This window comes from Bombina bombina, chromosome 7 (assembly GCF_027579735.1).
Source record: "Bombina bombina isolate aBomBom1 chromosome 7, aBomBom1.pri, whole genome shotgun sequence".
Classification (NCBI taxonomy): domain Eukaryota; kingdom Metazoa; phylum Chordata; class Amphibia; order Anura; family Bombinatoridae; genus Bombina; species Bombina bombina.
The window spans coordinates 634,618,315-634,633,357 of NC_069505.1; the positions used below are offsets into that span (position 1 = coordinate 634,618,315).

At 53.7% G+C, this 15,043-nt stretch overlaps 1 protein-coding gene across 3 annotated transcripts in view; it reads right to left on the minus strand.

Moving 5' to 3' along the window:
* PPP1R37 (protein phosphatase 1 regulatory subunit 37) overlaps positions 1-15,043 on the minus strand; it is a 242,948-nt gene that overhangs the window by 165,460 nt on the left and 62,445 nt on the right. The window lies entirely within an intron of this gene.

Sequence of the window (15,043 nt, forward strand, 5' to 3'; positions counted from 1 at the left end):
TGCCTGACGCACACACAGCTCCTTACACCAACTGCCTGACACACACACAGCTCCTTACACCAACTGCCTGACACACACAGCTCCTTACACCAACTGCCTGACGCACACAGCTCCTTACACCAACTGTCTGACACACACAGCTCCTTACACCAACTGCCTGACACACACAGCTCCTTACACCAACTGCCTGACACACACACACAGCTCCTTACACCAACTGCCTGACACACACACACAGCTCCTTACACCAACTGCCTGACACACACACACAGCTCCTTACACCAACTGCCTGACGCACACACACACAGCTCCTTACACCAACTGCCTGACACACACACACAGCTCCTTACACCAACTGCCTGACACACACACACAGCTCCTTACACCAACTGCCTGACACACACACACAGCTCCTTACACCAACTGCCTGACACACACACACAGCTCCTTACACCAACTGCCTGACACACACAGCTCCTTACACCAACTGCCTGACACACACAGCTCCTTACACCAACTGCCTGACACACACACACAGCTCCTTACACCAACTGCCTGACACACACACACAGCTCCTTACACCAACTGCCTGACGCACACACAGCTCCTTACAACAACTGCCTGACACACACACACAGCTCCTTACACCAACTGTCTGACACACACAGCTTCTTACACCAACTGCCTGACACACAGACACAGCTCCTTACACCAACTGCCTGACACACACAGCTCCTTACACCAACTGCCTGACACACACACACAGCTCCTTACACCAACTGCCTGACACACACACACAGCTCCTTACACCAACTGCCTGACACACACACACAGCTCCTTACACCAACTGCCTGACACACACACACAGCTCCTTACACCAACTGCCTGACACACACACACAGCTCCTTACACCAACTGCCTGACACACACACACAGCTCCTTACACCAATTGTCTGACACACACAGCTCCTTACACCAACTGCCTGACACACACACACAGCTCATTACACCAACTGCCTGACACACACACACAGCTCCTTACACCAACTGCCTGACACACACACACAGCTCCTTACACCAACTGCCTGACACACACACACAGCTCCTTACACCAACTGCCTGACGCACACACACACAGCTCCTTACACCAACTGCCTGACGCACACACACACAGCTCCTTACACCAACTGCCTGACACACACACACAGCTCCTTACACCAACTGCCTGACGCACACACAGCTCCTTACACCAACTGCCTGACGCACACACACAGCTCCTTACACCAACTGCCTGACACACACAGCTCCTTACACCAACTGTCTGACACACACAGCTCCTTACACCAACTGCCTGACGCACACAGCTCCTTACACCAACTGTCTGACACACACAGCTCCTTACACCAACTGTCTGACACACACAGCTCCTTACACCAACTGTCTGACACACACAGCTCCTTACACCAACTGCCTGACGCACACAGCTCCTTACACCAACTGCCTGACACACACACACACAGCTCCTTACACCAACTGCCTGACACACACACACAGCTCCTTACACCATCAGCCTGACACACACACACAGCTCCTTACACCAACTGCCTGACGCACACAGCTCCTTACACCAACTGCCTGATGCACACACACACAGCTCCTTACACCAACTGCCTGACACACAGACACAGCTCCTTACACCAACTGCCTGACGCACACACACAGCTCCGTACACCAACTGCCTGACACACACACACAGCTCCTTACACCAACTGCCTGACGCACACAGCTCCTTACACCAACTGCCTGACGCACACACAGCTCCTTACACCAACTGCCTGACACACACACACAGCTCCTTACACCAACTGCCTGACACACACACACAGCTCCTTACACCAACTGTCTGACACACACACACAGCTCCTTACACCAACTGCCTGACACACACACACAGCTCCTTACACCAACTGCCTGACACACACACAGCTCCTTACACCAACTGCCTGACACACACACACACAGCTCCTTACAAACTGCCTGACACACACACAGCTCCTTACACCACCTGTCTGACGCACACAGCTCCTTACACCAACTGCCTGACACACACACAGCTCCTTACACCAACTGCCTGACACACACAGCTCCTTACACCAACTGCCTGACACACACAGCTCCTTACACCAACTGCCTGACACACACAGCTCCTTACACCAACTGCCTGACACACACACACACAGCTCCTTACACCAACTGCCTGACACACACACAGCTCCTTACACCAACTGCCTGACACACACAGCTCCTTACACCAACTGCCTGACACACACAGCTCCTTACACCAACTGCCTGACACACACACACAGCTCCTTACACCAACTGCCTGACACACACACACACACAGCTCCTTACACAAACTGCCTGACGCACACACAGCTCCTTACACAAACTGCCTGACACACACACACACACACACAGCTCCTTACACAAACTGCCTGACACACACACAGCTCCTTACACCAACTGCCTGACGCACACACACAGCTCCTTACAAACTGCCTGACACACACACCGCTCCTTACACCAACTGCCTGACACACACACACAGCTCCTTACACCAACTGCCTGACGCACACACACAGCTCCTTACACCAACTGCCTGACACACAGACACAGCTCCTTACACCAACTGCCTGACACACACACACACACAGCTCCTTACACAAACTGCCTGACGCACACACAGCTCCTTACACAAACTGCCTGACTCACACACAGCTCCTTACACCAACTGCCTGACGCGCACACACAGCTCCTTACACCAACTGCCTGACGCGCACACACAGCTCCTTACACCAACTGCCTGACACACACACAGCTCCTTACACCAACTGCCTGACACACACACAGCTCCTTACACCAACTGCCTGACACACAGACACAGCTCCTTACACCAACTGCCTGACACACACACACACAGCTCCTTACACGAACTGCCTGACACACACACACACACACAGCTCCTTACACCAACTGCCTGACGCACACACAGCTCCTTACACCAACTGCCTGACACACACACAGCACCTTACACAGCTCCTTACACCAACTGCCTCACGCGCAAACACAGCTCCTTACACCAACTGCCTGACACACAGACACAGCTCCTTACACCAACTGCCTGACGCACACACACAGCTCCTTACACCAACTGCCTGACGCACACACACAGCTCCTTACACCAACTGCCTGACGCACACACACAGCTCCTTACACCAACTGCCTGACGCACACACACAGCTCCGTACACCAACTGCCTGACGCACACACACAGCTCCTTACACCAACTGCCTGACACACACACACACAGCTCCTTACACCAACTGCCTGACGCACACACACAGCTCCTTACACCAACTGCCTGACGCACACACACAGCTCCTTACACCAACTGCCTGACACACACACAGCTCCTTACACCAACTGCCTGACACACACAGCTCCTTACACCAACTGCCTGACACACACAGCTCCTTACACCAACTGCCTGACACACACACAGCTCCTTACACCAACTGCCTGACACACACACACAGCTCCTTACAAACTGCCTGACACACACACAGCTCCTTACACCAACTGCCTGACACACACATACACACAGCTCCTTACACCAACTGCCTGACTCACACACAGCTCCTTACACCAACTGCCTGACACACACACACAGCTCCTTACACCAACTGCCTGACGCACACACAGCTCCTTACACCAACTGCCTGATGCACACACACAGCTCCTTACACCACCTGTCTGAAACACACACACAGCTCCTTACACCACCTGTCTGACGCACACACACACACAGCTCCTTACACCAACTGCCTGACGCACACAGCTTCTTACACCAACTGCCTGACGCACACACACAGCTCCTTACACCAACTGCCTGACGCACACACACAGCTCCTTACACCAACTGCCTGACACACACACACAGCTCCTTACACCAACTGCCTGACACACACACACACAGCTCCTTACACCAACCGCCTGACGCACACACAGCTCCTTACACCAACTGCCTGACACACACACAGCTCCTTACACCAACTGCCTGACGCACACAGCTCCTTACACCAACTGTCTGACACACACAGCTCCTTACACCAACTGCCTGACACACACACACAGCTCCTTACACCAACTGCCTGACGCACACACACACAGCTCCTTACACCAACTGCCTGACGCACACACACACAGCTCCTTACACCAACTGCCTGACACACACACACAGCTCCTTACACCAACTGCCTGACACACACACACAGCTCCTTACACCAACTGCCTGACGCACACACACAGCTCCGTACACCAACTGCCTGACACACACACACAGCTCCTTACACCAACTGCCTGACGCACACACACAGCTCCTTACACCAACTGCCTGACGCACACACACAGCTCCTTACACCAACTGCCTGACGCACACACACAGCTCCTTACACCAACTGCCTGACGCACACAGCTCCTTACACCAACTGCCTGACACACACACAGCTCCTTACACCAACTGCCTGACACACACACAGCTCCTTACACCAACTGCCTGACGCACACACACAGCTCCTTACACCAACAGCTCCTTACACAACCAGCTCCTTACACCAACTGCCTGACACACACACACAGCTCCTTACACCAACTGCCTGACGCACACACACAGCTCCTTACACCAACTGCCTGACGCACACACACAGCTCCTTACACCAACTGCCTGACGCACACACACAGCTCCTTACACCAACTGCCTGACGCACACACACAGCTCCTTACACCAACTGCCTGACACACACACAGCTCCTTACACCAACTGCCTGACACACACACAGCTCCTTACACCAACTGCCTGACGAACACACACAGCTCCTTACACCAACTGCCTGACGCACACACACAGCTCCTTACACCAACAGCTCCTTACACAACCAGCTCCTTACACCAACTGCCTGACACACACACACACACAGCTCCTTACACCAACTGCCTGACACACACACACAGCTCCTTACACCAACTGCCTGACACACACACACAGCTCCTTACACCAACTGCCTGACACACACACACACAGCTCCTTACAAACTGCCTGACAAACACACACAGCTCCTTACACCAACTGCCTGACACACACACACACACACACACAGCTCCTTACACCAACTGCCTGACGCACACAACCAGCTCCTTACACCAACTGCCTGACGCACACACACAGCTCCTTACACCAACTGCCTGACGCACACACACAGCTCCTTACACCAACTGCCTGACACACACACAGCTCCTTACACCAACTGCCTGACACACACACAGCTCCTTACACCAACTGCCTGACACACACACACACAGCTCCTTACACCAACTGCCTGACACACACACAGCTCCTTACAAACAACTGCCTGACACACACACACTCTCCTTACACCAACTGCCTGACACACACACAGCTCCTTACACCAACTGCCTGACGCACACACACACCTCCTTACACCAACTGCCTGACGCACACACACACCTCCTTACACCAACTGCCTGACACACACACAGCTCCTTACACCAACTGCCTGACGCACACAGCTCCTTACACCAACTGCCTGACGCACACAGCTCCTTACACCAACTGCCTGACGCACACAGCTCCTTACACCAACTGCCTGACACACACAGCTCCTTACACCAACTGCCTGACGCGCACACACAGCTCCTTACACCAACTGCCTGACACACACACAGCTCCTTACACCAACTGCCTGACACACACACAGCTCCTTACACCAACTGCCTGACACACACACAGCTCCTTACACCAACTGCCTGATGCACACACACAGCTCCTTACACCAACTGCCTGACACACACACACAGCTCCTTACACCAACTGCCTGACACACACACACACAGCTCCTTACACCAACTGCCTGACACACACACACCTCTCCTTACACCAACTGCCTGACACACACACAGCTCCTTACACCAACTGCCTGACACACACAGCTCCTTACACCAACTGCCTGACACACACACAGCTCCTTACACCAACTGCCTGACACACACACACTCTCCTTACACCAACTGCCTGACACACACACAGCTCCTTACACCAACTGCCTGACGCACACACACACACCTCCTTACACCAACTGCCTGACGCACACACACACCTCCTTACACCAACTGCCTGACGCACACACAGCTCCTTACACCAACTGCCTGACGCACACAGCTCCTTACACCAACTGTCTGACACACACAGCTACTTACACCAACTGCCTGACGCACACACACACAGCTCCTTACACCAACTGCCTGACACACACACACAGCTCCTTACACCAACTGCCTGACACACACACACAGCTCCTTACACCAACTGCCTGACGCACACACACAGCTCCGTACACCAACTGCCTGACACACACACACAGCTCCTTACACCAACTGCCTGACGCACACACACAGCTCCTTACACCAACTGCCTGACACACACACAGCTCCTTACACCAACTGCCTGACACACACACAACTCCTTACACCAACTGCCTGACACACACACAGCTCCTTACACCAACTGCCTGACGCACACACACAGCTCCTTACACCAACTGCCTGACGCACACACACAGCTCCTTACACCAACTGCCTGACACACACACAGCTCCTTACACCAACTGCCTGACGCACACACACAGCTCCTTACACCAACAGCTCCTTACACAACCAGCTCCTTACACCAACTGCCTGACACACACACACAGCTCCTTACACCAACTGCCTGACACACACACACAGCTCCTTACAAACTGCCTGACACACACACAGCTCCTTACACCAACTGCCTGACACACACATACACACAGCTCCTTACACCAACTGCCTGACTCACACACAGCTCCTTACACCAACTGCCTGACACACACACACAGCTCCTTACACCAACTGCCTGACGCACACACAGCTCCTTACACCAACTGCCTGATGCATACACACAGCTCCTTACACCACCTGTCTGACACACACACACAGCTCCTTACACCACCTGTCTGACACACACACACAGCTCCTTACACCAACTGCCTGACACACACACAGCTCCTTACACCAACTGCCTGACACACACACAGCTCCTTACACCAACTGCCTGACGCACACACACAGCTCCTTACACCAACAGCTCCTTACACAACCAGCTCCTTACACCAACTGCCTGACACACACACACAGCTCCTTACACCAACTGCCTGACGCACACACACAGCTCCTTACACCAACTGCCTGACGCACACACACAGCTCCTTACACCAACTGCCTGACGCACACACACAGCTCCTTACACCAACAGCTCCTTACACAACCAGCTCCTTACACCAACTGCCTGACACACACACACAGCTCCTTACACCAACTGCCTGACACACACACACACAGCTCCTTACACCAACTGCCTGACGCACACACACAGCTCCTTACACCAACTGCCTGACGCACACACACAGCTCCTTACACCAACTGCCTGACGCACACACACAGCTCCTTACACCAACTGCCTGACACACACACAGCTCCTTACACCAACTGCCTGACGCACACACACAGCTCCTTACACCAACTGCCTGACGCACACACACAGCTCCTTACACCAACAGCTCCTTACACAACCAGCTCCTTACACCAACTGCCTGACACACACACACACACACAACTCCTTACACCAACTGCCTGACACACAAACACAGCTCATTACACCAACTGCCTGACACACACACACAGCTCCTTACACCAACTGCCTGACACACACACACACAGCTCCTTACAAACTGCCTGACAAACACACACAGCTCCTTACACCAACTGCCTGACGCACACACACAGCTCCTTACACCAACTGCCTGACGCACACACACAGCTCCTTACACCAACTGACTGACACACACACACACAGCTCCTTACACCAACTGCCTGATGCGCACACACACAGCTCCTTACACCAACTGCCTGACGCACACAGCTCCTTACACCAACTGCCTGACACACATAGCTCCTTACACCAACTGCCTGACACACACAGCTCCTTACACCAACTGCCTGACACACACACAGCTCCTTAAACCAACTGCCTGACGCACACAGCTCCTTACACCAACTGCCTGACGCACACAGCTCCTTACACCAACTGCCTGACGCACACACACAGCTCCTTACACCAACTGCCTGACACACACACATAGCTCCTTACACCAACTGCCTGACACACACAGCTCCTTACACCAACTGCCTGACACACACACAGCTCCTTACACCAACTGCCTGACGCACACAGCTCCTTACACCAACTGCCTGACACACACAGCTCCTTACACCAACTGCCTGACGCACACACACAGCTCCTTACACCAACTGCCTGACACACACACAGCTCCTTACACCAACTGCCTGACACACACACAGCTCCTTACACCAACTGCCTGACGCACACACACAGCTCCTTACACCAACTGCCTGACGCACACACACAGCTCCTTACACCAACTGCCTGACGCACACACACAGCTCCTTACACCAACTGCCTGACACACACACAGCTCCTTACACCAACTGCCTGACACACACACAGCTCCTTACACCAACTGCCTGACGCACACACACAGCTCCTTACACCAACAGCTCCTTACACAACCATGCTCCTTACACCAACTGCCTGGACACACACACACAGCTCCTTACACCAACTGCCTGACGCACACACACAGCTCCTTACACCAACTGCCTGACACACACACACAGCTCCTTACACCAACTGCCTGACACACACACAGCTCCTTACACCAACTGCCTGACACACACACAGCTCCTTACACCAACTGCCTGACGCACACACACAGCTCCTTACACCAACAGCTCCTTACACAACCAGCTCCTTACACCAACTGCCTGACGCACACACACAGCTCCTTACACCAACTGCCTGACGCACACACACAGCTCCTTACACCAACTGCCTGACACACACACAGCTCCTTACACCAACAGCTCCTTACACAACCAGCTCCTTACACCAACTGCCTGACGCACACACACAGCTCCTTACACCAACAGCTCCTTACACAACCAGCTCCTTACACCAACTGCCTGACACACACACACACACAGCTCCTTACACCAACTGCCTGACACACACACACAGCTCCTTACACCAACTGCCTGACACACACACACAGCTCCTTACACCAACTGCCTGACACACACACACACAGCTCCTTACAAACTGCCTGACAAACACACACAGCTCCTTACACCAACTGCCTGACACACACACACACACAGCTCCTTACACCAACTGCCTGACGCACACAACCAGCTCCTTACACCAACTGCCTGACGCACACACACAGCTCCTTACACCAACTGCCTGACACACACACAGCTCCTTACACCAACTGCCTGACGCACACACACAGCTCCTTACACCAACAGCTCCTTACACAACCAGCTCCTTACACCAACTGCCTGACACACACACACAGCTCCTTACACCAACTGCCTGACACACACACACAGCTCCTTACAAACTGCCTGACACACACACAGCTCCTTACACCAACTGCCTGACACACACATACACACAGCTCCTTACACCAACTGCCTGACTCACACACAGCTCCTTACACCAACTGCCTGACACACACACACAGCTCCTTACACCAACTGCCTGACGCACACACAGCTCCTTACACCAACTGCCTGATGCATACACACAGCTCCTTACACCACCTGTCTGACACACACACACAGCTCCTTACACCACCTGTCTGACACACACACACAGCTCCTTACACCACCTGTCTGACGCACACACACACACAGCTCCTTACACCAACTGCCTGACACACACACACAGCTTCTTACACCAACTGCCTGACGCACACACACAGCTCCTTACACCAACTGCCTGACGCACACACACAGCTCCTTACACCAACTGCCTGACACACACACACAGCTCCTTACACCAACTGCCTGACACACACACACACAGCTCCTTACACCAACCGCCTGACGCACACACAGCTCCTTACACCAACTGCCTGACACACACACAGCTCCTTACACCAACTGCCTGACGCACACAGCTCCTTACACCAACTGCCTGACGCACACACACAGCTACTTACACCAACTGCCTGACACACACACACAGCTCCTTACACCAACTGCCTGACGCACACACACACAGCTCCTTACACCAACTGCCTGACGCACACACACACAGCTCCTTACACCAACTGCCTGACACACACACACAGCTCCTTACACCAACTGCCTGACACACACACACAGCTCCTTACACCAACTGCCTGACGCACACACACAGCTCCGTACACCAACTGCCTGACACACACACACAGCTCCTTACACCAACTGCCTGACGCACACACACAGCTCCTTACACCCAACTGCCTGACGCACACACACAGCTCCTTACACCAACTGCCTGACGCACACCACACAGCTCCTTACACCAACTGCCTGACACACACACAGCTCCTTACACCAACTGCCTGACACACACACAGCTCCTTACACCAACTGCCTGACGCACACCACACAGCTCCTTACACCAACAGCTCCTTACACAACCAGCTCCTTACACCAACTGCCTGACACACACACACAGCTCCTTACAACCAACTGCCTGACGCACACACACAGCTCCTTACACCAACTGCCTGACGCACACACACAGCTCCTTACACCAACTGCCTGACACACACACAGCTCCTTACACCAACTGCCTGACACACACACAGCTCCTTACACCAACTGCCTGACGCGCACCACACAGCTCCTTACACCACAGCTCCTTACACAACCAGCTCCTTACACCAACTGCCTGACACACACCACACAGCTCCTTACACCAACTGCCTGACGCACACACACAGCTCCTTACACCAACTGCCTGACGCACTCACACAGCTCCTTACACCAACTGCCTGACGCACACACACAGCTCCTTACACCAACTGCCTGACACACACACAGCTCCTTACACCAACTGCCTGACACACACACAGCTCCTTACACCAACTGCCTGACGCACACACACAGCTCCTTACACCAACTGCCTGACGCACACACACAGCTCCTTACACCAACAGCTCCTTACACAACCAGCTCCTTACACCAACTGCCTGACACACACACACACACAGCTCCTTACACCAACTGCCTGACACACACACACAGCTCCTTACACCAACTGCCTGACACACACACACAGCTCCTTACACCAACTGCCTGACACACACACAGCTCCTTACAAACTGCCTGACAAACACACACAGCTCCTTACACCAACTGCCTGACACACACACACACACACACACACAGCTCCTTACACCAACTGCCTGACGCACACAACCAGCTCCTTACACCAACTGCCTGACGCACACACACAGCTCCTTACACCAACTGCCTGACGCACACACACAGCTCCTTACACCAACTGCCTGACACACACACAGCTCCTTACACCAACTGCCTGACACACACACAGCTCCTTACACCAACTGCCTGACACACACACACACACAGCTCCTTACACCAACTGCCTGACACACACACAGCTCCTTACACCAACTGCCTGACACACACACACTCTCCTTACACCAACTGCCTGACACACACACAGCTCCTTACACCAACTGCCTGACGCACACACACACCTCCTTACACCAACTGCCTGACGCACACACACACCTCCTTACACCAACTGCCTGACACACACACAGCTCCTTACACCAACTGCCTGACGCACACAGCTCCTTACACCAACTGCCTGACGCACACAGCTCCTTACACCAACTGCCTGACGCACACAGCTCCTTACACCAACTGCCTGACGCACACACACAGCTCCTTACACCAACTGCCTGACACACACACAGCTCCTTACACCAACTGCCTGACACACACACAGCTCCTTACACCAACTGCCTGACACACACACAGCTCCTTACACCAACTGCCTGATGCACACACACAGCTCCTTACACCAACTGCCTGACACACACACACAGCTCCTTACACCAAATGCCTGACACACACACACACAGCTCCTTACACCAACTGCCTGACACACACACACCTCTCCTTACACCAACTGCCTGACACACACACAGCTCCTTACACCAACCTGCCGGGACACACACACAGCTCCTTACACCAACTGCCTGACACACACACACAACTCCTTACACCAACTGCCTGACACACACACAGCTCCTTACACCAACTGCCTGACGCACCACACACAGCTCCTTACACCAACTGCCTGACGCACACACACAGCTCCTTACACCAACTGCCTGACGCACACACACAGCTCCTTACACCAACTGACTGACACACACACAGCTCCTTACACCCAACTGCTGATGCGACACACACAGCTCCTTACACCAACTGCCTGACGCACACAGCTCCTTACACCAACTGCCTGGCCTGACACACACACATAGCTCCCTTACACCAACTGCCCTGACACACACAGCTCCTTACACCAACTGCCTGACACACACACAGCTCCCTTAAACCAACTGCCTGACGCACACAGCTCTTACACCAACTGCCTGACGCACACACACAGCTCCTTACACCCAACTGCCTGACACACACACATAGCTCCTTTACACCAACCTGCCTGAACACACACAGCTCCTTACACCAACTGCCTGACACACACACACTCTCCTTACACCAACTGCCTGACGCACACAGCTCCTTACACCAACTGCCTGACACACACAAGCTCCTTACACAACCAACTGCCTGATCGCACACACACTGCTCCTACACCAAACTGCCTGACACACACCGCTCTTACACCAACTGCCTGACACACACTCAGCTCCTTACACCAACTGCCTGACGCACACACACAGCTCCTTACACCAACTGCCTGACGCACCCACCCACACAGCTCTTACACCCAACTGCCTGACGCACACACCAGCTCCCTTACACCAACTGCCTGAAACACACACAGCTCCTTACCCCAACTGCCTGACACACACACAAGCTCCCTACACCAACTGCCTGACGCACACACCACAGCTCCTTACACCAAAGCTCCTTACACAACCAGCTCCTACACCAACTGCCTGACACACACACACACAGCCTCCTTACACCAACTGCCATGACGCACACACACAGCTCCTTACACCAACTGCCTGACACACACAGCACAGCTCCTTACACCAACTGCCTGACACACACACAGCTCCTTACACCAACTGCCTGACACACACACAGCTCCTTACAACCAACTGCCTGACGCACACACACAGCTCCTTACACCAACAGCTCCTTACACAACCAGCTCCTTACACCAACTGCCTGACGCACACACACAGCTCCTTACACCAACTGCCTGACGCACACACACAGCTCCTTACACCAACTGCCTGACACACACACAGCTCCTTACACCAACAGCTCCTTACACAACCAGCTCCTTACACCAACTGCCTGACGCACACACACAGCTCCTTACACCAACAGCTCCTTACACAACCAGCTCCTTACACCAACTGCCTGACACACACACACAGCTCCTTACACCAACTGCCTGACACACACACACACAGCTCCTTACACCAACTGCCTGACACACACACACACAGCTCCTTACAAACTGCCTGACAAACACACACAGCTCCTTACACCAACTGCCTGACACACACACACACACACAGCTCCTTACACCAACTGCCTGACGCACACAACCAGCTCCTTACACCAACTGCCTGACGCACACACACAGCTCCTTACACCAACTGCCTGACACCACACAGCTCCTTACACCAACTGCCTGACGCACACACACCAGCTCCTTACACCAACAGCTCCTTACACAACCAGCTCCTTACAACCAACTGCCTGACACACACACACAGCTCCTTACACCAACTGCCTGACACACACACACAGCTCCTTACACAAACTGCCTGACACACACACACACAGCTCCTTACACCAACTGCCTGACACACACATACACACAGCTCCTTACACCAACTGCCTGACTCACACACAGCTCCTTACACCAACTGCCTGACACACACACACAGCTCCTTACACCAACTGCCTGAGGCACACACAGCTCCTTACACCAACTGCCTGATGCATACACACAGCTCCTTACACCACCTGTCTGACACACACACACAGCTCCTTACACCACCTGTCTGACACACACACACAGCTCCTTACACCACCTGTCTGACGCACACACACACACACAGCTCCTTACACCAACTGCCTGACACACACACACAGCTTCTTACACCAACTGCCTGACGCACACACACAGCTCCTTACACCAACTGCCTGACGCACACACACAGCTCCTTACACCAACTGCCTGACACACACACACAGCTCCTTACACCAACTGCCTGACACACACACACACACAGCTCCTTACACCAACCGCCTAACGCACACACAGCTCCTTACACCAACTGCCTGACACACACACAGCTCCTTACACCAACTGCCTGACGCACACAGCTCCTTACACCAACTGTCTGACACACACAGCTCCTTACACCAACTGCCTGACGCACACACACACAGCTCCTTACACCAACTGCCTGACGCACACACACACAGCTCCTTACACCAACTGCCTGACGCACACACACACAGCTCCTTACACCAACTGCCTGACACACACACACAGCTCCTTACACCAACTGCCTGACACACACACACAGCTCCTTACACCAACTGCCTGACGCACACACACAGCTCCGTACACCAACTGCCTGACACACACACACAGCTCCTTACACCAACTGCCTGACGCACACACACAGCTCCTTACACCAACTGCCTGACGCACACACACAGCTCCTTACACCAACTGCCTGACGCACACACACAGCTCCTTACACCAACTGCCTGA